Source organism: Delphinapterus leucas, chromosome 11 (assembly GCF_059928025.1).
Source record: "Delphinapterus leucas isolate spDelLeu-1000000601 "Yukka" chromosome 11, BTC_Dleu_Yukka2, whole genome shotgun sequence".
Lineage (NCBI taxonomy): Eukaryota > Metazoa > Chordata > Mammalia > Artiodactyla > Monodontidae > Delphinapterus > Delphinapterus leucas.
The window spans coordinates 46,132,484-46,155,594 of record NC_143139.1 but is presented as its reverse complement, the minus strand read 5'-3'; positions in this window follow the sequence as shown (position 1 = coordinate 46,155,594).

Here is a 23,111-nt window from a genome sequence, read left to right as displayed (position 1 = left end):
AGACCTGATTGTACTGCTTTGGACTACAGTTTCAGGCTCTGTACACTTCAAAACCAGAGTTTCCTGTTTCAGCAGGAATTCCTGGTATTTATTTTTAAAGCCAAAAATCAGAAGTTTCACATACTCTAAAACTTTTTATTTTACATAAATAAAAAGCTGTACATCAGGGCTTCCCTGGTGGCGCAGTGGTTGAGGGTCCGCCTGCCGATGCAGGGGACACGGGTTCGTGCCCCGGTCCAGGAAGATCCCACATGCCAGCAGGAAGTTGTCAACAGGGCAAATTCCCATACTGTTACCAAACCAAACTCAGGCCCACTCACCTGACACACAGTGAAGCCAGTCTACTGACACCAGGTTGTGGTGAAGCAAAGTACAGTGTTTATTGCAAGTCCAAGCAAGGAGAACAGGCAGCTCATGCTCAAAAGACCCAAATTCTCAATGGCTTTCAAGAAAGTGTTTTTTAAGACAGTGTAAGGGAGAGGGCTGTGAGGTGCGTGACCAGCTCGTGCTCAGTTCTCTGATTGGTTGATGGTGTGGTAACAGCATGCTGTTTCAGGAATCTCAGTCATCAACGTTCTGGTTCCAACCAGTCTGGGGTCTACATGCTGGTGGTCAGCATGCAGGTAACTTCCTCCACCTGGTAAGGGTTTTAGTATCTGCAAAACAACTGAAGGATATGGCTCAGGATACTATTTTTAGTCCTTGAGGAGGAACTAGAGGGCCCTGACTTTGTTTTATGACTAAACTATTATTATTTTGTCTTTCTTGACTGCTTTCCTTTGTTTCTGCATTTTCTCACTTCTCTGATTAAATTTTCTCTTTGGAACTTGGGGAAGGCCCAGGAGGCTAAAGCTTTTTTGCAAACAAGATGCAGGGGACATGGGGAGGTCTGCCCCCAGGAAGACTCCCACAGGGTCCTGCTCAGTTTCAAGACAAAGAATAGAATTGCTGTGGTATATGTCTTATTTTTTCAGTAAATGCCCTGAGACTAAATGTAGTCCTTCTGAATTTCTTCTTCAAATGAACTAGACCCAGTTGTTTTCAAGTCATTATCTGGAGGAGTCATTAATTTTTTTCCATGCCAACCATTTTACTCCCAAAGGTAAATGCCTTAATCTTGAAAGCATCTAGTTTGGCGACCAGGTGTGGGAGATATCCACTACCTGGGAGGTTCACTCCTTTCTCCTTTTCCCATCCTCTTCTCTTTATTTAAGTGCCTGGTATTAAGAATGCTTTATTCCACTGGTTTATGTGGGTTAGGGAAGAGTGGGATAATCCATTTCCCACAACTCTAATTCCTTCACCAAATAAACAGAGGTTTCCTACATATCATAAATAAATATTACAATGCATTTGCTAAGAACTACTGTTAAGAGATGTAAAGATAATGCTGAAAAAATGGGTAAAATATATTTCGTGCTTTCAAGTATCCCACAGTCTCACGTTATATAAGGTCATTCAAAGATAGAAAAATTATAATTTTTCATAGCATAATGTCTAAATACTGAAGAAGTAGAAACCAAGGCAGAAAATATAAAATGAGACCAAGTTGCCTGAGGACTCCAATGTCAGGCACATAGCAGACAGTTATGGCCCACAAATTAAAGAAAGCCAATCTGGGAGTGGTGTGCATTCAACAGAGTGGAGGGACCCAAGTCATAGAGACCAGGCAGAAGGATATTGCATTAGGCTGAACAGGAGGGGCTGGCAGAAGTAGAATTTAAAAGATCTGTTGACTGATGGGAGGTAGAAGAGATCAGAAGGGGAGTCGAGATTGACCACTAATCTTGCTCTCTCCCTGTAGGAAGCTCCTGTTTGGGAATCTCTGTTGATAGACAGTAAACACGAGGATCCAAGAAATCCACCTAAACATGAAACCACCATGTAAACAGGACTGCAGAGCATTTCCCTCAGGGTTTTGTCTTAATGAGGAGGATAACTATAACCAGGTTATGAAAGTCAGTCATTGCTTCTGCAATTGAATTTATGTCAGACCCCTTACCTGGCCTTTTATGTCTCAGGGATTCTCCCTTGGATTTGTCCAACTATGTCCTCCCTTAAAACCACTTCTGTTGCTACTTATTTTCTTGCCAATGACAATCAATTCTTGTTTCCATGGCATTGTTGCTCCTCATTCTGTCACTCTTGTACTGTTTCCATGGTAATACAGAGATTTTACTTCTAAAATCCTTCACCTGAGAGAAGAGATAGACTTGGTTGGGTTGATGGGATCTTCTGAGACCTGAGGACCCAATAATAGAGCTACGGGTGCCCATTTGGCTCCGTCTGATCAGTGAAAGGACACGGGAAATGTAAAGGGAAACCTTCAAGTTTGGTAAGAAGATATACTTGGTCTTCTTCTCCCAAAGCCTCTTCCCTAAGTAGTATTCATAAAGCTCCTCCCATCAATAGGTTATATGTGTCACTAAAAATGGAGGGATGGAGCATAAGAGTGATGGAGCAAATGATGTGAGAGATCGGGGAAAGAAGATGAGGGAAGCAAAGGGAAAAGTGAGCAGATAGGAATATGTGAACAGGAAGTGAGTTGATCTGTTGAGAATGAAGTTTGTGGAAGTGGATTAAGACATCAGCAAAGTGGCGCTTTTGATGGGTAACAATGATGTGGAGCTTTTGGTAGGGCACATGTGATCTTTATGCAGCGCTGAGGACCAACTGGCAGGGCAGAGCAGGGATCTGTTATAGATTCTTTTGTCTCCTTTCTGAGGTCCTGGTGGTCAAAACAGTCCTTGGTGTGGAATCAGTGTAACGCAAATGAGGGGCAAGTGAACAGCGATTTTCAGAAATGTACATACTGCTGCTTCCAGCTTCACCCAGACACCAGTAAACACAATGGTGAAGCAACGATGTGAGGGTCCTGTGATGTCAAATAGTGACTCAGGGTCGGGGGAGGGGGCTTGAAGATAACTGCATGGAGGTGAAATACCTAAAGACATGATTGGTTGCTGAGGTTATATGCTTCTGGCTGTGAAGGACACCATCCATATTAACATAATTTGCGTTTTACTTTTAGGGTTTTTTTTTTTTCTCTCCTAACCACCCCACTCAGGGACAGGGTAAAGAGCTTTAGGGTGGGGAGGGGGATTAACTTATGAGAATTTTATATACTATTTTAAAGAAGGTGAAAGCGGATGTCTTGTTGTCCCCTTTAATGCTGATTTAAATAGGGTCTCTGTCCTTTTACAGCCCTACTAGAGGCCCCTAACACTTCTTAGGTACACAAGTCCCATAAGAAGAAAGGGCAAGTGGGAGACAGACTATCATAAAACTATTTTAGAAACCCCAAGGCAAGGGCAGTAATTGCCAAATTTTTTTTCATCTTCAGTTCTGGAGTCTGACAATCTTTCATGAGAAAACTAATCCCACAATTTATGATGCATTTATGACTCATTTACACTTAATTTATCAAAGCCACATTTTTCAGATAATTCTCAGATAACAGACAGACGACAGGCCTCTTTATTAAGCCACTTTAAAAGGTAATTCTTTGAAAGCGAAAAAACCAGACTTTACCCAAACTTACTAGAATTTGTTCTTGAGTTTGATTCAACTCTGAGTATCTCAGAGCTTGGAGGATTTCAAACATGAAACAACCTGTTCTCCAATCTAATTATCAAGCTAAGCTTTAACTGATGAGGTATATTTTATTTATCAGGCACTTATATCATCAAGGGTTTTAACCAACTCTGTATTGGGCAAGACCTGGCTACCTTCCAATTTATAATGTGCCATCTGATCTCTCCAGAGCCTCAGGGCCAGCAATTATACAAGCCATCTATACTGACACAACAAAAACAGATTAGCGATCTAAAACAAATGGATTTACAATTAGGTCATTAAGAAGATGGCCACCCTTCTAACCCCTTTTCTCCATCTCTGTCAGAAATAAGGCCAGATAGGTCTGCTCATTTTCCACTGTTTCTCCCCTAACTTCTGAGGTATTTGGTGAGTGAAAAACCTATAAACTTTTCCCAGTGCTTTTTATCTTCTGCCGTTTTCCTCCATCCTGCTGTAGGTCATTTAAATAAATGTTTGTTTCTTGAATCCATTTGTCCTGGTGGCAGTGATTAATGTACCTGCTTGGTTTAATTTTATATGCATTCTATATCACCCATTGTACATTTTCAGACTTATTAAATAAGTGCTCCCTCTTTTCACACATAGTCAGTAAGCATTTTATTTATACAATGTGAGAGTGTGTATATCTGATTGTAAAACCCATTTTCTTTTCCTTTGAAAATAGAAATACCTAGCCTTAACCACCTAGAGTTATGTTTGTTTTCTAATGCACATGCTGCACTACAAAATGAAGACAAAGCTCTGAGTTTAATAATCGCTTCATTCATTTAAAACAAAACAGCTTCAAATTTAACTCTTTATTGACAGTGCATTAAGTAGATTTCCTAATAACTCACCCAGAAGCAAATATCTACACTTTTCTTAACAAATAGCTTTGGGTTAGGGGACTTCATAATATGAATTTATAGGCAAGATTTTTTTTTTTTTTTGCGGTACTTGGGCCTCTCACTGTTGTGGCCTCTCCCGTTGCGGAGCACAGGCTCCGGACGCGCAGGCTCAGCGGCCATGGCTCATGGGCCCAGCTGCTCCACGGCATGTGGGATCTTCCCGGACTGGGGCACAAACCCATGTCCCCTGCATCGGCAGGCGGATTCTCAACCACTGCGCCACCAGGGAAGCCCTAGGCAAGATTTTTAACTAATTTTTATAAATTCAGTTTCATTAATAGGGAAAGCCCTATTTTGATTTTAGGCAAAGATTATTCTACACTTTAACTTGCAAAGATTGTTGAGTACCAAGACCATTAGTTCAGATCCTGGGCCACCTAATCAAAATTCTTAATAGGATTCTTTTATCTTTGATGCATGTCAAATAAATAAATCTGCAGAAAAGATGTACGATCCCAGTGCCACCTACTACTTCCAACTCCATCACCAGGAATGCAAGGACTGTCACTAGACCTATGGATTAAATCACTAATCTCAAAACTTTTTAATTCTGTCTTCAGTACATTGAAGGTAATGTTTTTTCCTCAATACCTGCACCTGCAATTTGAATATGGTGCCAATAAGGAGCACTAAAAGCCAGAGAGTGTTACCCAGGAATAAATATGACAAAATACACATGCAACACACACACACACACACACACACACACACACACACAGACGCACACAATACTAGAGGGCTAAAGTTAAACAAAGGCACTTGATTGAAAGATTATGCTCATCTAGACAAATAGTTTCAACCGTGATCTTTAAAATCCAACTTATTCAAAGATTCTTCAATATTCTGCAAACGTTTGAAATAAATTTTGATACATTTTAAACTAATTTTAAAACTATAATTAAATAGCAATAACCCCACTCAAATTTGCTACATTAATATATTTTGCCAGTTAGAGACCATCAGCATATTAACTAGGACAACTAGGTTAATTTACTTTTGTGCCAATCTCAGAAGAAATTTTCTTCTGCCACATCTGCATATATGTTACATAACTTTGAGGTGGTAGCTCTGTGAGGTTGGTTTGTTTGTTTGTTTGTTTGACTTTAAAATTCAGACCGGAACATGTCTATATCTATAAAAGATAGTTTCTCATTAACACAGACTCTGGTCATGGCATAATATTTAGTTATACAACAACAAACAAATTTATTAAAAGTTCACATTTATTCAGCATTTACTATGTACCAGGCAACATTTTAAGTTCTTTGCACAATCTCTCTGGTTTAATTCACACACAACTCTATAAACTAGGAAGTATTATTAACAAAATTTTAAGTAGATGAAGAAACTAAGACACAGAGAGGTAAGTAATTTGCCCCAAATCATGCGAGTTGTAGGCAGAAGTGGTGAGTTCTTAACCTAGGTGGTCAGGTTTTAATGCCCATACGGTTTACCATTACATCCAACTGTTTCTCAGACTTTTTTTAAATGGGACTTCTAAGGTACATGACTATATCTTTCCACATTCTGTCTAATCATGAAAAACTCTGATACTTATAGTCTATGAGATAAAGGAAAAGTTTCTTTCATTAATAAATGTAACTCAATTATTTACCCACCCAATAAATACTTGGTAAGAATATATGCTAGTTACTGGTAATAAAAAATAGAAAACATTGTTCTTGCCCTCAAGTTGACACTCTCATTCAGGAGACAATCAATTCCAGATAATAAAAATACTCAATTGATACGACAGAATAAAACGTAATTCTGTGGGAACAGATAAGAAAGATACCTTGCAGACTGGAAAGGAAAAGACTTCCAGGAGGAGTGATGTCTGAGCTGATCTTTAAGGATGGTTAGGAGAGTGAATCAAATGAAGGTGGGAAAGCCATTCCAGATAGGGCCATTAGTGTGGAATTTCAAGTAAGTAATTCAGTATGGCTAGAGTTCAGAGTTTAATGGGGACAATGGGGTGGAGATGTTGAAAAATGAACTTGGAAAGTCAAGTAGGATGAAATCAAAGAGGGTTGCATATGCTATGAAAATAGCTTGGGTGTTGGTATGAAGAGAACTAGGAGTCCCTGCAAATTTTAAGCAAAAGAGTGAAATGGGGGAATGAATTAAAGGGGGAGCAGAGAATGGATGAGGAAGGCAGTAGGTAGAATCCACATGGGGAATGATAAAGCCTGAAGTAAAGGAAATCGTAGTTCAGTGGCAATGAGGAGAGACTGGATTAGATGAAAGTCTCTTGTGATGAAACTGAGAGAAGCTTTTATTCTCTGGCTATGGGGGATTAGGATGTGAATCGGGGGCTGCTGGCAACTTTGTCCTCTAAACTAAGAAGAGGCCAGTCTATGGTAGAAGGTAATGACACCAACATTCAGAAAGAAACAGAAGTGAGAATACTTGTCCAAATGCTACTAGCAAATTCCTCTTTGCACTTTTTTTTCTCTTTTCATTTGTAATCAAGTGTCCTTGAATAATACAAGCACTTGCTTTTAAACCAAAGATTACAATAAAAAGGTGACCCTGTGGAAACCTCAAATTGTTACTTCCTCAACTCTTCGCTCTACAATTTATTTGGTAAATTTCAGTTGTCAATATATGCAAATAGTCAAAGGGATTTCCATCAGAGATGATGTCTTTTCCTTTTCCCTTTTCCCACAGTTTCCAAAGTCAATGACATACTCGTTCATTTATTCAGCAATTGTTTACTGAGTGTCTACTATTCCAGACACAGAGGATAAAACAGTGGAAAAAGAAAGTCCCAGTTCTCATGGAGCTTACTTTTTTTTTTTTTTTGCGGTACGTGGGCCTCTCACTGCTGTGGCCTCTCCCGTTGCGGAGCACAGGCTCCGGACGTGCAGGCCTAGCGGCCATGGCTCATGGGCCCAGCCGCTCCGCGGCACGTGGGATCTTCCCGGACCCGGGTGCGAACCCGCGTCCCCTGCATCGGCAGGCCGACTGTCAACCACTGCGACACCAGGGAAGCCCTGGAGCTTACATTTTAATAGAGGTGTATAGCAACATAACCAGAAAGTGTAAAGAAACTAGGACTTTCCTGAATGGAAAATAGTTTATTTTCAGGTTCATGTTCTCTTGTTACTCTAGTAAGCTTGACTTTGCTTGAAACATTGCTTAGTATTTTCTTAGACCACCCACTTCTACCCTTGTTCAGCCACCTGTTCCAGGTCCTTTAAGTCACTATATTTCCTCGCTAATTTACTTCTGTCCCATCATGTTTACAATGTTGTATATTCTGGTTTCACCTCTTACTAGCTATGTGTACTTGGATAATTTACCTCCTAAGCCTTAATTTCCTCATCTGGAAAATAAAGGGTGTTCAGTGAGTATTAAACAAAACAATTCATGTTGGGAGCTCAGTATAATGATGGATGCACAGTAAACCTCTTAGCTATTTTGTTCACGATGATAATGATGGAGAGGAGGAGGTAATGAGTATGTGTGAGGCATTCAGAAGTTACTGAATCTCCCGGACTAGGTCACGGGTCCACAAACATTCCTACAAAGAGCCAGATAGTAAATATCTGGCTTTGCAGGCCATGTAGACTCTGTGTTAACTACTCAACTCTGCTATTGTAGTGTGAAAACAGCCGAGGCAATATAGAAACCAATGGACATGATTGTGTTCCAATAAAATTTTATTTATAAGAACGTTTGTTGGGTCAGGTCTGACCTGTGAATGGTAGTTTGCCAACCCCTGGACTGGATCATAGGATTTCCAAATCTAGGAGAGTTTTGTGTAAGAAATTTAAGCAACTTAAGGGATCAAATACCTTTTGGGCAAAAGCTTTCGGCTGACTTTCAACAGAAGCTATTTAACTTTAGGGACAGTTCATTAAAATAAAGGGGAAAAAAAGCAAACTATGAGTTAAACCAAATGGAAAATGTAGCATGAACCCCTGTATGCTTTAAATATGGCTTGAAATTATACTGTAAATCCCAGAAGTGCTAACAAGCTAGAGCTCATGAACAAGTGTTATAAAAAAACAAAAGCAGTGTGTCGCCGTAAGATTATGCCTAACTGCTGATGGCCAAAATTGATTTAGAAGAAATTTTAGAATGAATGTGAAGGTCAAGATTCATACTTTATGAGATTTAGGAAGAAATTAGTATGCAATAGTATAGGTTAATGTAAGCTAGTTTCTGTTTGTTTTTTTAAAATAGTGTGCACTTAATAAATCATTTCTTTTTTTCTCTTAAAACTATTCTTTAATCCATGGTGACATTTTACTATACATGACATCTAAGAATTGAAGAAATATAGTATTCCTTTCATGAGGCAGTTTGTTTCAACAGAAATTTTGTAAAAGTAGAGTTAAAGCTTAGGAATGTGTTTGTGTTTACCCAGAACTGTTTAAAGAGAGAAACTGATTCTGGCAGATGTGAGTGTTACAGTAACTGACACAGTAAACACAGCAATGGACAAATACTTTTCTAAGCTTGAATAAAATATTCTATAATAATAGAAAAAGCAAAAATAAATAGCAACTTCATTTTATAACATTTGGTGTTCATCTAACTACCTACTGATTACTCATATGATTTCCCAGATATTAGGATAACAGAAATAGAGCATGTTCACATGATCTTCATTAATAATAACTGCTGCTTATTGACTGACTCTAGTCCCATAAAAAGCACTTCTTATGAATTGTCATGACAATTTCATGAAACAGAACTATTACCTTCATTTTATAGGTGGGGAAACCAAGGCTTATAGAATTATGCAAGGTTACACAGCTAGTAAGTGGTGGACCTTAACTTAAATCCAAGACTGACTGACCCTAATGCCCACACTATAAACCTCTGATCATTCTTGCCACCGGAAAGAAATAACCACCCACTGGAAACTATTAAATGGTACTTCTGGTTGATAAACTCAGCTCTCTTGAGCTGATATGAATCAGTTGCTAAGCCTATACAGATAGGAACGGATCTTTGAATGCCAGGTGTCCCGATGTGGTAAGTGCCGAAAAACTCACCCAACCAAACTCTCTACTAAGCCATATATCTAGCAGTTAAACTACATCATTATAGTAGTTAACTTTGATAATGTCCCTACAGGGTAAATAAATACAAGGTACAAGTGAACGCAAATTCTAGAACCAAATTGCCTGGGCTCATATCTCAATATCCCCACTTACCAGCTGTGTGGCCTTGGACAGGTTACTTAAGCCTGAGTTTACTCATCTATAAAATGGAGATTCTATTCGGACCTGCCTCATAAGGTTATAGAGAGGATTAAATGAGATATAATCTATGTAAAGCACTTGATACAGCACTTAGAACACAGTTAATGTGCAACAATTAGTATCTTAAAAAAAAACCAAAGACCATGACTCAAATAGTTGATTGGCACTGTTCAAAAACAATAATGTCCATCTCTACCATACTGAGGCCAAAATGATTGACTGCTGGGAGTTCCCTGGCAGTCCAGTGCTTACGGCTCTGTGCTTTCACTGCCGAGGGTGCGGGTTCCATCCCTAATCGGGGAACTAGGATTCTGCAAGTATTACAGTAGTTACTTACAGCAATTACAGTAGTAATTACAAGTAGTTCAGTACACTCATGGGGCAGCGGCCAAAAGAAAAAAGATTGCTTTGGCTGCTTTGCTTTGACTAATAAACCCATATCTATGGTAGAGTACATACAATGGTAAAAGTTCCGATTTTTCAAATGTCCCTCATTTTACCCTTGACACGTCTAGTTAATTTTAGACAATATAGTAAAATGCACGGTGTCCTTTCTGAATGGCATTTCAAACATGAAACCCCAACTTAGAGATTGGATAAGCCAACCCAGTTTCTGCCCACTTAATGGGGTAGTCAGTTCCAGCCTAAGGTTCACTGCAAAATTTTCAGTAGTAAAATTATTTAAATCTGTTGGAAGCTGTCCTTCCAGACTACTTGCTTCAGTCATGGAAACCATAAGAATGAATTACCCAGCGGAAGCCAGGTGTTCCGCAAACTTAGGCATTACGTTTAAAGACGGACCGGGGAGGAAGGCTGCCATTTACACCACACCAACGCCACTTGCTCAGGTCAGCTTATTCCAAAACCAGACACACAGCGGGTCCGTCATACACGCAGATGAATGTTCTTGAAAATGTTAATAAAATGGCTGTTAGTTAAATCTGACAGCTTTGAGATTTGGGAGCCAGTCTTCCAAATAAATATGGTATTAACTGGACAATTGCTCCCATCTGAACCTAGCCTTTATGTCTGACTCTATGTCTGTTTCTGGCTTTTTTCTAAGTATGTGCTTAGAAATAACAATTAGAATACATAGGTGCTAATGCAAGTGATGTATCTTTCTTTCCTCTCCAGGACCTATTGCATAATTCTGAGTTTGAGAAATGAAGAATTATGAAGGTATTTTGCAAATAAAGAAACTCAAAGAGATGATGGAAGAGGACCACACGGCATTTGAAGGTACCACATTTTAAATTATTTACTTATCTTGGTTTGCAAGGCTTTTTTTCTGAATGTACGTGTGATTTTAACAAATGTTTTTAACAAGCAAAATTAACAATATTACTTAAGTACAATCAACAATGAAGTGCCAAATTATCTGAAATCAGAGTATTCTGGATAAAACACTGGGGGAAACAGTGGCTTTCCCCCATTTAAAAAGGCACAAGAGAACCTCTTTTCTATTTGCTTCTCTTCAAGTGTTCAAAATGGTAAGAACACTTTCCACACCACTGGAGGCAAGAGTTTCCAAACAGACTTGCCTTTAAAAGCTCAGTAACTGGTTCAGGGTGTCACGTTTTTTAGATTCCAACCATATCTCTTAAAATTAATTTCAGTCCTGAGTGGACCACAGTGCAGATATTATTATAGACAAAAAAATTGCAAAATCAAATAATTACCTTGTCAAAAACTAAAATTAAAAAAGGTGGCGCGGTGGTTGAGAGTCCGCCTGCCGATGCAGGGGACACGGATTCATGCCCCGGTCCGGGAGGATCCCACATGCCGTGGAGCGGCTGAGCCCGTGAGCCATGGCCGCTGAGCCTGCACGTCCGGAGCCTGTGCTCCGCAACAGGAGAGGCCACAACAGTGAGAGGCCTGCATACCGCAAAGAAAGAAAAAAAGAAAAGAAAAACTGTTTAGGACTTCTTTTTTACTCCTGAAAATATTCATTACTATGTAAGTTTATTAATATTAAAAAGATGCTTTAGGTAGCTTTGTCATCTGCCTAAATTTTTAGTTTACTTCTACTGTGTTTTAAGGTTTTCTTTTTCTTTTTAATTATAAATATTCTCTGGAGTATCAATTGCAAGTGGTTCAGTACACTCAATGTTCTATAATAAGTATGAATGCAGTATTTGCAGCTTACGGCACTTTCTATGTTTCTGAAAGCATTTTTATGAATGATAGTATTGTTCACTAGACTAGCAAAATCGCACTCATCCTTTAAGGCCCAATTTAAATCTAATCTCCACAGAGCTGTCTCTAATCACCGCAGACTAAAAGACATCTAACCTCTTAGAGTACATATCTTCTGTGCACTTGTTTTTATTATCTTTTATTTTCCATGACCATTAATGACTTAATATCTGGTCATTTGTACAGTTATTCACCTACTCTTTCGTCCATTCATCCTTTAATAAACATGTCCTAAGTACATTCAATATGTAAGTCATTGTACTAAAATCTGGGAATCTTAAATTACATAATCGTAATTGCTTTACAATAAGGGTATTATATACACTATAACAAGAGAACGAGAGGTCAGAAAACCTAGCTCTGTCAAGAGGAGTCAAAGAAAGCATTGCAGAGGAAAAGACATTGGGACTGGGACTTACAGGATTAGATGCTTAACAGTTACACGATTGGATGCTTAACAGTTTTCTAGGTGAAAAAGAGATCATTCCAGACCAAAAGAGACTAGGAAGTCATAAAATGGCATGGAAGTTTTCAAAATGGATGCATTTTCACTGATATTTCATCTCTTGGCCCAGATGCATTATTTCCCAGTGACCACATTCTTCTGAGCACCAAGGCTTTCTCTGTTCATACTTGAATGGAAACGTGGTCACACAAGTCCCTGTTTGGAAAGGGCCCTGCAAGGGAACTAGATGTTAATCCTCCAACTAGAAGAGTAATTAAATGCCCCACTGAGTGAGACACCCTGTTGTGATAGAATACCTTTATTTGGAGGGCATAGAAAGAATGAATTGAGAAATCTAATGTTAGTTGGCACAGAATTATAAAATCTGGCCCTCTGGAAGAACATATACTACAGATGTCAGGACTAGATATTAACCTTTTTGTAAAGATGCATGCACTTCTATATAAATAGATAACTTGGTTAAGCAGAAATGCTCGGATTTTCCATGTAGAAAGTTCTTTGTTTCATCACTTTTAGTTGGAAAGTTTAAGTTTACCTCCTCTTTTTTGAAATGAAGTATACTAAATATTCCTAAACCTTTTTTAATAGGTAGAGATCTTACCTCATGTTAGTAATTTTGCTCACTACTGGACAGTACCAAAAATCTATACCGCAAAGGCGATTGGGATTAATGGTCAGTAACCTCAACAAAACAGAGTTCATGAGGAAATCACTAATAAAATCCTCTTGTGTGTGTGTGTAAAAACCAAGTGAATGGGGAGAAAATATAATATGGAAGATTGGATTTCTGCTCATTTAATGTGGGGGATTGTGTGAAATAGGCATTTCCTTCATTAAGCTCCACCTTCATTAGATTCAAATTATATTATCTGTCATGGCAGTTCTTTTAGGTGTTACCTGTAGCTCTGATGGCTCTATGTTTCTCAACCGAAAACCTCGATAAATCATTTGGCAAAGGAATTTCTGAAAATTGAAAAATGAATTTAAATGAAAAATGTTTTAAAGATTTTAGAAGTCTCATTTCACTAGCTCTTTGCCAATTTAACTTTTGTGACAGAAGAAATTGTGTTCTAAGAGAAGCAGCCCCAAGATAAAAATTTGTGCTCGTGACTTATTAAGGAAGTGCCCAGGAAAACCATGGAAGGGAATAGAAAGAGAAAATGAAGGGAAGAAGGCAGGAATGTGCCATCTCAGGGTACCTCAACCAGAGTTTCTGCAGAAGTACTATGGAGCATGAGCTATGTCTCTAAAGTTGTCCTAACAAAAGGAAGGCAGGTTTTCATACCCCAGTAGCCACAGAATTTGACCGCCTGTAGACATGTGAAACTTTCCAGACATTTTGTCTCTCAGAGTATGCAGAAAAAGCATCCTGTGGTAGCCTGAGGACAGGCTACCAAAAAAAAGACACTGGCTATTGGAAAAGAAGGAGTATTTAAAAGAGAGAGAAAAGCAAAAGGAATGGAGGGAGAGGAAGAGGGAGAAGGGGAGGGAAGGAGGAAGGCAAGGAAAAGAGGAGGAGAAGAAAAGAAAAAATGGAGGAAAGAGAGAGGGGAAAAGGAAATAACAGTAAAAAGGGAAGGGATGTAGAAGATCTAAATGGAGCACTGATACAGGCTCACTTGAGAAGAACCTAAGAAAATGCCAGATATATAATCTGATACCTATTTTAATTTTCCTTACCTGCCTTGCCTGCCACTTGGGGAAACTTCATTATTAAACCTATTAACCCTAACATCCAGGGATGCCAAAGTATTTAGATGGGGCAGGGATGAGAACAAATCACTACGCTTTATTCATATTCTACCCGCTATCCTCCTTCTGGATACCTCTGTGACACTTTAGTGTCTGTAAGTAACATATTCTAAAGAAATTCTGTCCAAGTCGATTAGCACAATCCTGTCATGTGTTGTGGTTGATTCTTGCTTGTCATTTTCTTTTGCATGCTTTCTAAGCTCAAAATTTTGTAACCTACATTGGGCCCCCCTGTCATTAGTGTGAGGTGAGAGATTGTGCTTCTGTATGAAATAGGCAGGTATGTATTAGTTTGATTTCTCATCACGGGAGAGAACTGTAAGGTAATTTGCATGCTCTGATGCTCCAAGATAACTTAAAAGGTACCCCTGCTTTGCTTGACATTGATGAAACAAGACAATACCCACAGGCAATGGCTCAAGGTCACACTTTGGATTTTCCTTCATCTTTGATTTCCCTTCATTCAATCCCTACAAATTTATATTGGTAAAATGAGCTCACTTTGTACTGAATGACCCATCTTAATGAATACTGATGTTGTGTAACTTCTCATACTTGGAGTTCTGTCAGACATTTACATGACAGTCTCTAGTGGATAGAGCAGGTTAGAATATAATGATTCCATGAATTCTTTTCTGCCCCTGGAGCTAAAATTTCTACCAGCTTCACTGAGATTTAAAAAGAAGAAGAAGAAGTAATTCTACATTCTGATAAAATTCTGTGCCTCAAATCTTTCCTTTCAACTATATCCTCAAAGGACATATCTTGATATCACTATTTGTTAATATATGTGAAGATGCTACATCTACAGGTAAAGTTCTCAGTAATCAATTTAAAGCATTTATTGTTATAAATATCAAAGAAAACAGCCAGATAAAACTTGAAATTAATTGTATTTGTGACCCTCTTAATTTGAGAAAAATTTGTTTTTAAAATATTTACATGCACATTGCAAAAATAAAATGAAATCATACCCCACTCTCATTTCCCAGCAAGAAACACCACTAAAGTTTCCTGTGCATTTAACAAGACTTTATAACACATGCATACAAATATATGGATATTTATAGGTTTTCTTTTTCTAAACAAATACTGGATCATACTATATATACTTCACAAATTGTTTTATCACTGAACAATATATCCTCAACAACTTTCCATACCAGTCCATAAGATCCACTTTATTGCTTTTAAAATCTTCATAGTAGTGCATAATGTGGAAGTGTTGCCAAATCCAAGTTCCTGTACTCAATGCGCAATGAGGCCAAACAAACCCAAACATCAGAGTTTAGAGCAGAGAAGAGTTTCTTTCAGGGCTCCAAGCAAGGAGAATGGGCGGCTCATGCTCAAAAGACCCAAACTCCCCAGTGATTTGGGGGGAAGAGATTTAAAGGCAAAATTTGGGGTGAGGGCTTCATGGTGTGTGACTTTCTTCTGATTGATTGGTGGTGAGGTAACAGGGTGATATTTCCAGAATTTCAGCTTTTGGTTCCAACCAGTCTGGGGTCTGCATGCTTGTGATCAGCATGTAGTCACCATCCTCCACCCTGTGAGGGATCTTTGTTTGTGTAGAACAACTCAAAGATGTGCATCAGATTGTTACCTGTATCCCTTCTGGAGGAGCTAGGAGTCCTGTGACTCTATTATCCTATTAACTGCTTGAGCCTCTTCTTTGGAACTCAGGGAAGGCCTAGGAGACGAAAGCCTTTTTTCTACAAACAAGAAACAGGAGACATGGAGGGGCTTTTGTACCCAGAAGGACCCCGAAGGATCCTGCTTGGTTTCAGAAGCACCATAATTGTTTTTCTCTGTTCCCTGTTAGTAGATATTCACATCATCTCTAGATGTTTGCTCTACCAAATAATGCTCCAGACATCTCTGCTCTCCTTCTTTTCAGCAGGTCTTCTTAGAACTTCACTTCAGAGGATCACTTTTACCTGAGTAATGAAAACACCAGAGATTTCTCTACTTTTTTCTGGACTTTTCCCCTCAACTTTATCTCTCAAATCTTGGTTGTCCTTTCCTGGGATTCTTTCCACAGTGATATTCATTTTATTCATCTGGAATATTTGCCTTTCCCTACATCTATTCTTGTCATAATCTGGCCTGGTTCTCCTTACTTACCAAGATCTGCTTCTTTCTGGTGCCTTAGAAATATTTTTATAAACTCCATTATCTTCCTAAACTCTAACCTGAAGATCTGTTGCATGTTAGGACCCTCAGTTGGTGACAGGATCACAAAATTTCCATTTTGGAATCCCTCTTAAATTTCACTGACTCCAACTTGTCATTGCAACCACAAAGCAGCATGGAGGACTCTCTGGCCTGCTCATCTAACCTGGGTTTGAGCCTGGAGCTCCACCTACCAAGAACTTCCACTAGCCTGGTAAACCAGTGGAGGCACCAACCCTGTTACATCTACTGCCCTAGGAAACCTTACATTTGACTCAGTTTATCCAACAATAAAATGGGCCTATATATAATAACAACATTAAATTTTTATTAAGGATGAAATAAGATAGTAAATGAGATTGCATCCATAAAGCATGTAGATGGATCCCTAGTACATATTTCGTACCCATAATAGTCATTATTCTCATTATCCATTGAATGACTGTTTCTCAGTCCCAGCTAAACATCAGCATCACCTACATAACCTTTAAAAAAAATACAGCTTTGGGCTTCCCTGGTGGTGCAGTGGTTGAGAGTCCGCCTGCCGATGAAGGGGACACGGGTTCGTGCCCCGGTCCGGGAAGATCCCACATGCTGCGGAGCAGCTGGGCCCGTGAGCCATGGCCGCTGAGCCTGTGCGTTCGGAGCCTGTGCTCCACAACGGGAGAGGCCACAACAGTGAGAGGCCCGCGTACCGCAAAAAAAAAAAAAAAAAAAAACAGCTTTCCCTCCTCACACTTCCTTGGAGCTGGGCCTGGGTGTCTGCAGTATTAAGAAAGCTCCGTAGGTGATTCTACTGCACATCTAGGTTATGTGAAAATGTCATTAGTCAACCAGCTTTTGGAAAGTTTCATCTTTCCAAAGCTCCAACTTCTAGAAAGATCTTCCTTTTATTAAGTCAAATTTAATTTCTATTCATATTTTTATTTTTGACCCTGAGGAGTAGACAGAACAAGCAAAGAACATTTTCTCCTTGCAAGTCCTTCAGATACATGAAAACAGCTATTACCTCTCCCCATGTCTTTTCTCCTCTTGACTTAATATTCCCAGTTTTTCAACCACTCCCATATAACATAGTTTTAGCCTCTTCATCCTTCTAGCATACTGAGTTTCAGTGCCTAGGACAAAATGCAGCACTCCCGATTTCTTCTGATCAGCCACAGGACAGAAGGGTCCTATTACCACCCTAAGTTGGTATCAGGTTTGTTTGTGTTGTTGCTGAGAGGTTGGGAGCAAGGCGCTATTAACCTTTATTGACTCATCTTTATGGTGCTTGTTGTCACCTAAAACTCCCCTATCACCTACAAAAGGATCCCCTTCTCTTTCTTGGCACCATCTCACCAAGTCACTGTGCTTCTTGATCCATGAGTCAAATCTGATATTTATCTCACTCGTATATCTTTTCATTAGTCAGTCTGTCCTGCCACTTAAATTTCACCTGAATCCCAAATCTATCATCCAATGCAATTGCTACAATTCTACAGAATTGTGACCTCAACATTTTAACACAACATTAGTAAAAAAATATTGAACAAGCCAGGAATGAGAAGAGAGACTGGTGGTATACTACTAAAAAATAGCTTTTTTCTTTCTTTTCTTTCTTTCTTTCCTTCTTTCTTTCTCCCTTCCTTCCTTCCTTTCTTTCTCTCTTCTTCCTCTTCTTCTGCTTCTCCCTCTCCCTCTTCCTTTTCCCTTTCCCCTCCCTCTCTTCTTCCCCCTCCAATTCCTCCCCCTCCTCCTCTCCCTCCTCCTCCTCCTCTCCCTCCTCCTCCTCCTCCCCCTCCCCTACCCTCCTCCCCCTCCCCCTCCTCCCCTCCCCTCCCCCTCCTCCCCTCCCCTCCCCCTCCTCCCCTCCCCCTCCTCCCCTCCCCTCCCCCTCCTCCCCTCCCCTCCCCCTCCTCTTCCTCCTCCTCCTCCTTCTTCCTCCTCCTCCTCTTGTATGTCACTAGACTGAGAGGCAGACTCTGAATGGCAGTTTCTTGTTCCAACTGCAGCTTCTCTACTTATTAATGACATGACTTTTGGGGAAGTTAATCAAGTTTCCTGTGCCTCAAGGGACTAATCTATAAATGGGGATAATATAATAATAGCTCTTGACTCCTAGGGTTTCTTTGATTCAGTGAGCAATTCATGTCGAGTAAGAAAAGAAAGCTGGTGACTGTTAGGGACAGGAAGTGTTAGGTATGCATTTAAATTCAAGCTGTGCTACCACTCACCACTACCTTCCACCTCTGAACCACAAGCTCCCCTCTGTGAAATGAAGATGTAATCTTACCAACTTATGTAATTATGAGTATTACATGAGATGATGCACGTAAAGCACTTATCGCAGTAGCTGTTACATAGAGATCACTAAATTAAGTGTAGCCTTGTTGCTATTATTGTCATTATTTATAATAGCATTCAGTTCTTTTGATTCCCTGTGCATTATTCTTTCCATTATTTTATATTACTCAGGTCCCTCTTTTCAAAACTAAGCTATTTGGCTGTCAGTGCCTAAATAAATCTTTGTTCTTTTAAAGGGAACAAAATGCAATAAATAAAAAATTTTATGTATAATCCTCCCCAATTTTTATAACTTCCCCTACAATAGACTTTTAAACACACTGCTTAGAATACCATTTCAAATATTTAATAAATCTTTGAAGCCTTTTGTTTTTTCTAGTTGTGTCTCAAGTTTCTTTCACTACATGTAGAAAAATCATGCCATGACTTTAGAACAGTGCCGCTGTTCATTCTGCAGCCCTGAATTGTCCTTGAAATAAGGCCAAGCCTTTGCATTGCTGTTATTGCAGGATTCTCAAGTTAGAAAAAAATCAGTGCATTTAAGGACCCTTACCACCACCTCTTATTGATATTATATCTGAGTACACATGAGTTATCACACAAAAACTCGACTCAGGTGCCAGATACTAATGAAAGTTCTGATACGGGGAAATAATGATTGATACACTAGATTGCTTGCTGGGAATCTCTTCCCTGGGGCTTCCCTGGCAGGTGGAGGTGAGAAAGATGATTTGTCTGTGTTCCTGGCAGCCATGCATCATGCCTCTGCTTGTTGGTCCTGATGCCTGCTCATGTTGCTAGACTCCCATCTGCAGATCCTCTTAAGCTCTGATCCTCCCCTTAAGAATTATTTCCGGGCTTCCCTGGTGGTGCAGTGGCTGAGAGTCCGCCTGCCGATGCAGGCGACGCGGGTTCGTGCCCCTGGTCCGGGAAGATCCCACATGCCACGGAGCGGCTGGGCCCGTGAGCCATGGCCGCTGAGCCTGCGCGTCCGGAGCCTGTGCTCCGCAACGGGAGAGGCCACAGCAGTGGGAGGCCCACGTAGCGCAAAAAAAAAAAAAAGAAAAAAAAAAAGAATTATTTCCTTCACTCCTGACTCAAGCATGGCTTCCATCCTTCTGCTACAAGGCTCTATTCTCCCATGATTTCAGGACGCTCCTTCTTTCGAGCTCTTCTTGAAGGTTGACTCAGGAAGTCTGCCATCTTGTCCCCCATCTCTCTTCACATGCTTCTTCCCATGCCCTCTGCTCCCAGAAGAATTAACCCCAGACACATGTAATCTGGAATTCTGTGAACTACTTTGTTGGCTATTACCTGGAGAACTTGGTATAAATACAGATAATGGATTTCCCAATCATCTGGTCTTGGTATATAGGTCTGTTTGATTAAAAAGCTTCCCAGTTCATCCTGAAGTACATCTCAATTTAGGAGCTACTTTTTACATATCACATATCACTACCACAACAGTTTTCTTAAATCATGGTTCAGATAGTAACAAGTTCCTGCGCAAAATACCTTAATGTTTCTCCAGTGCCTACAAATTAAATTCAAAATCCCTAACCTGATATATAAGATCACCATCATTTGGCTCCAACAGTTATCTACTTTTCTTTCCATTGCTCCCATGTACATATCATTTTCTCTAGCCAAATTCTGCCATAGGCGTTCCATCCTCCGTGATTTAACAAATGCCTTGTTCTCAACCACTGCGCCACCAGGGAACCCCTCCATCTTTTAAGAGTCAACTCAAACTCTACATCAGAGTCTTGCCTAACCTTCCACCTTCACCCCCATATGGAACCTTCATTCAATCAGCAGATATTCACTGAGAAGCAACAGTGTGCCTGGTAATGAGGAAAACACTGGTGATTTAGGGCCTCATGAAACAGAGCCTTCACGGAGCTTACAGTCTAGTAGAGTTATGCCTTTGAACCCTTACATCACTTGGTTTATGCCTTTCTCCTGACACTGACCTTGTCTAAGTTATTTGTGTGCTGTCCTATGTCCTCACTTAAACTGTAAATCCATCTATTGTGCCCTGCAGCACCTGCCATGAGGGTGCACACATGGCTGGTGCTCATCAACGTGTTACTGGACCGAACTGAATTCCTCCACAAGGTTGAGCACAAAGTAGATGTTCAACACTGATTGACATGGGACACTTCAACTACTGGGGATAGTTGTCTGCAGTAGAATATATGTTTATGGATACCAAAGCAGCAAATCAGGCAAAATATTGCTCAGTTTCTAAAGGTAAATGTGTTTTCCTCAAAATGCCCTTAATATTAGTATCTGAAGCTAGAATACTTTGAATTACCCTTCAGAGGAAAGTACTGAAATAATTATAAGCCCATGTATGGTTTATCAGCCTCATTGTTGAACTGAGATAAGAGAATATGCACAAGGTGCCCATGTCAGCTTAATTCTCAGGAATAAAATTGAAGAGTTTCCTTTCTTGAAAACCTCAAGATAGGCAGGCTCAGGAAGAAATAATAGTAATAAAAAAGCCTTGGAGGTATGTGACCAGCCTCTAAATTCTGCAGTAAATGTGCTTTGTTGAACATTAGTGTCAGCATGTCATAACGTCAGCTCATTTGATGTGGCATAACTCCTGTAAGTCTTCTTAAAATGTTAAAATATAGGCTAGAGCTCTTTTTTTTTCCTGTGGAGGAAACAGGAAATAGTAATAAATTTCTCTGCTGTGTGTGGGCTGCTGGACAGGTCTGTTTCCCTGCTCCTGGGCTGGTTGTCAAGTGGCTCTACCCCTGAGGAACATGAAACATTGTTCCATGGGTATCCGGTGATGAGTCTCCTCTGTTTACTAAAAGGCTAAAAAGCAGAGTTCCCAGGGATGAGCAGGGAGTGAAGGGCGAGGAAAACCTGGGGAAATGTCTCTGTTCAGAAAAAGGATCTGGCTACACTGCGCTTCTGTGACCAGCATTGTGTAGGGCAAGCAGTAGACACTCAATACATACCTGCTCAGAGGCGAATGTTGAATGAATTCTAGCTTCTCACTACTGGCATGTACAGAGGCTGGGTCAGATGCTGAAAGAACACTTGATAAACCTATGAAACTTATCCATGGGGGCATCCAGGTGATAGAGCTTCAGAAAAAGGCCAGAGAAACATTATTCAACATATATTGCCAACTTCCCTTCTCCAATCTATTTAGAAATATCCTATTATACTAGCAATGATAAGTTTCTCAAGTGCAGGACGTACAACTCATATATCTTGTGTATCCTCCATAGGTCCCACAAACTTCAGAGCATGCTTGATGCATGTTTATTAGCTAATTAAGAATGGGAAGCAAACAGGCAAGAGGGTCCTTTGGTATCAGCACACATGCCAAACCCACAGACCCCAAGAGAGAATATGACTTAGGTCCTCAGTGGGGCTTTGAGACACAGCTGCTCCTGCAGTTTCTATTCCCTCCTGTCTGTCCCAGCTTCTCTTCTACTTTATCACTGCTGGGGTACAGGAACTGCGTCTAATGAAAAATAGAAACTAAATACATATTCGTATCATTTCCCTCACTCCTCACAGTAAGCTGACCTTTACTTCCACCTGCTGGATCCCCTTCCTGCATGGTGAGTCTATCTTTTTGGCTGGCTCCATCGAAGTTTCTTGAAAGGAGGCCAGCTTTCGCCACTTTATTACCCTCCTATACTCTTTGGACTGTCTATCAGGGAAAGGTTTTATTTTTCTTTTTTTTCCCCCCAAAGATCTCATGTCCCTGTCAAAGAGAAGTCTAAATCTGAAGAGATTCAAATGAGTCCTTCAGAGCTGGCACACTCAAAGGCATTCAAAGTCGCATTAACGTTTCTGAGAACAGGTGTCTCTATACGAACAGTCCCAGGTACATTCTACCGGAATTGTCAGCAAGAATATAAACGCTTCAATCAAGCCTGAAGGACACTCTACTTGGAACTGGTATCCCAAGCCAAATCCTCAAAGTGAGCTATTTCCTCAACCCACACCCGGTCCCTCACCTCTGACACCAGCCAGAGGATATATTACAAGCATCATGCATCAAGAGCGTGAAGTAACTCACCAGATTTGTCAGGACTGACAAGGGTAGCGTGGCTTTGTGAAAAGACTCTTGGATTAAAGGAAAGAGCAGTCCTTGTTTTCAGACCTGACAAGTCACTTATTAACTATATGACCTAGGGCAAGTCACTTCACCTGTGTATAACTTTCTTTCTTCAGAGTGAACATGTGTCCTACAAACCCTCATAGACCTTCTAAGGATTTGGTGAAGTTAATGTGCAGAAAAATACTGTGAAATGTTACCCACATGTAAGGAAATGTCTATACTCTGATATGTACAGAGATGAGGCAACCGTCCTGTAACTACTGGAACTCTTTCTTCATTCATTGATTCATTCAATCCATCAACACATATGTATTGAATGCCTATGTGCCAGGTAGTGTTCTAGGTATATAGACCTATATTGGGGATATAGAAGTAAAGAAAGCAAAACCTTTGCTCTCATGAAGCTTACACGCTAGTGGAGATAGATGAACGGTAAGTGC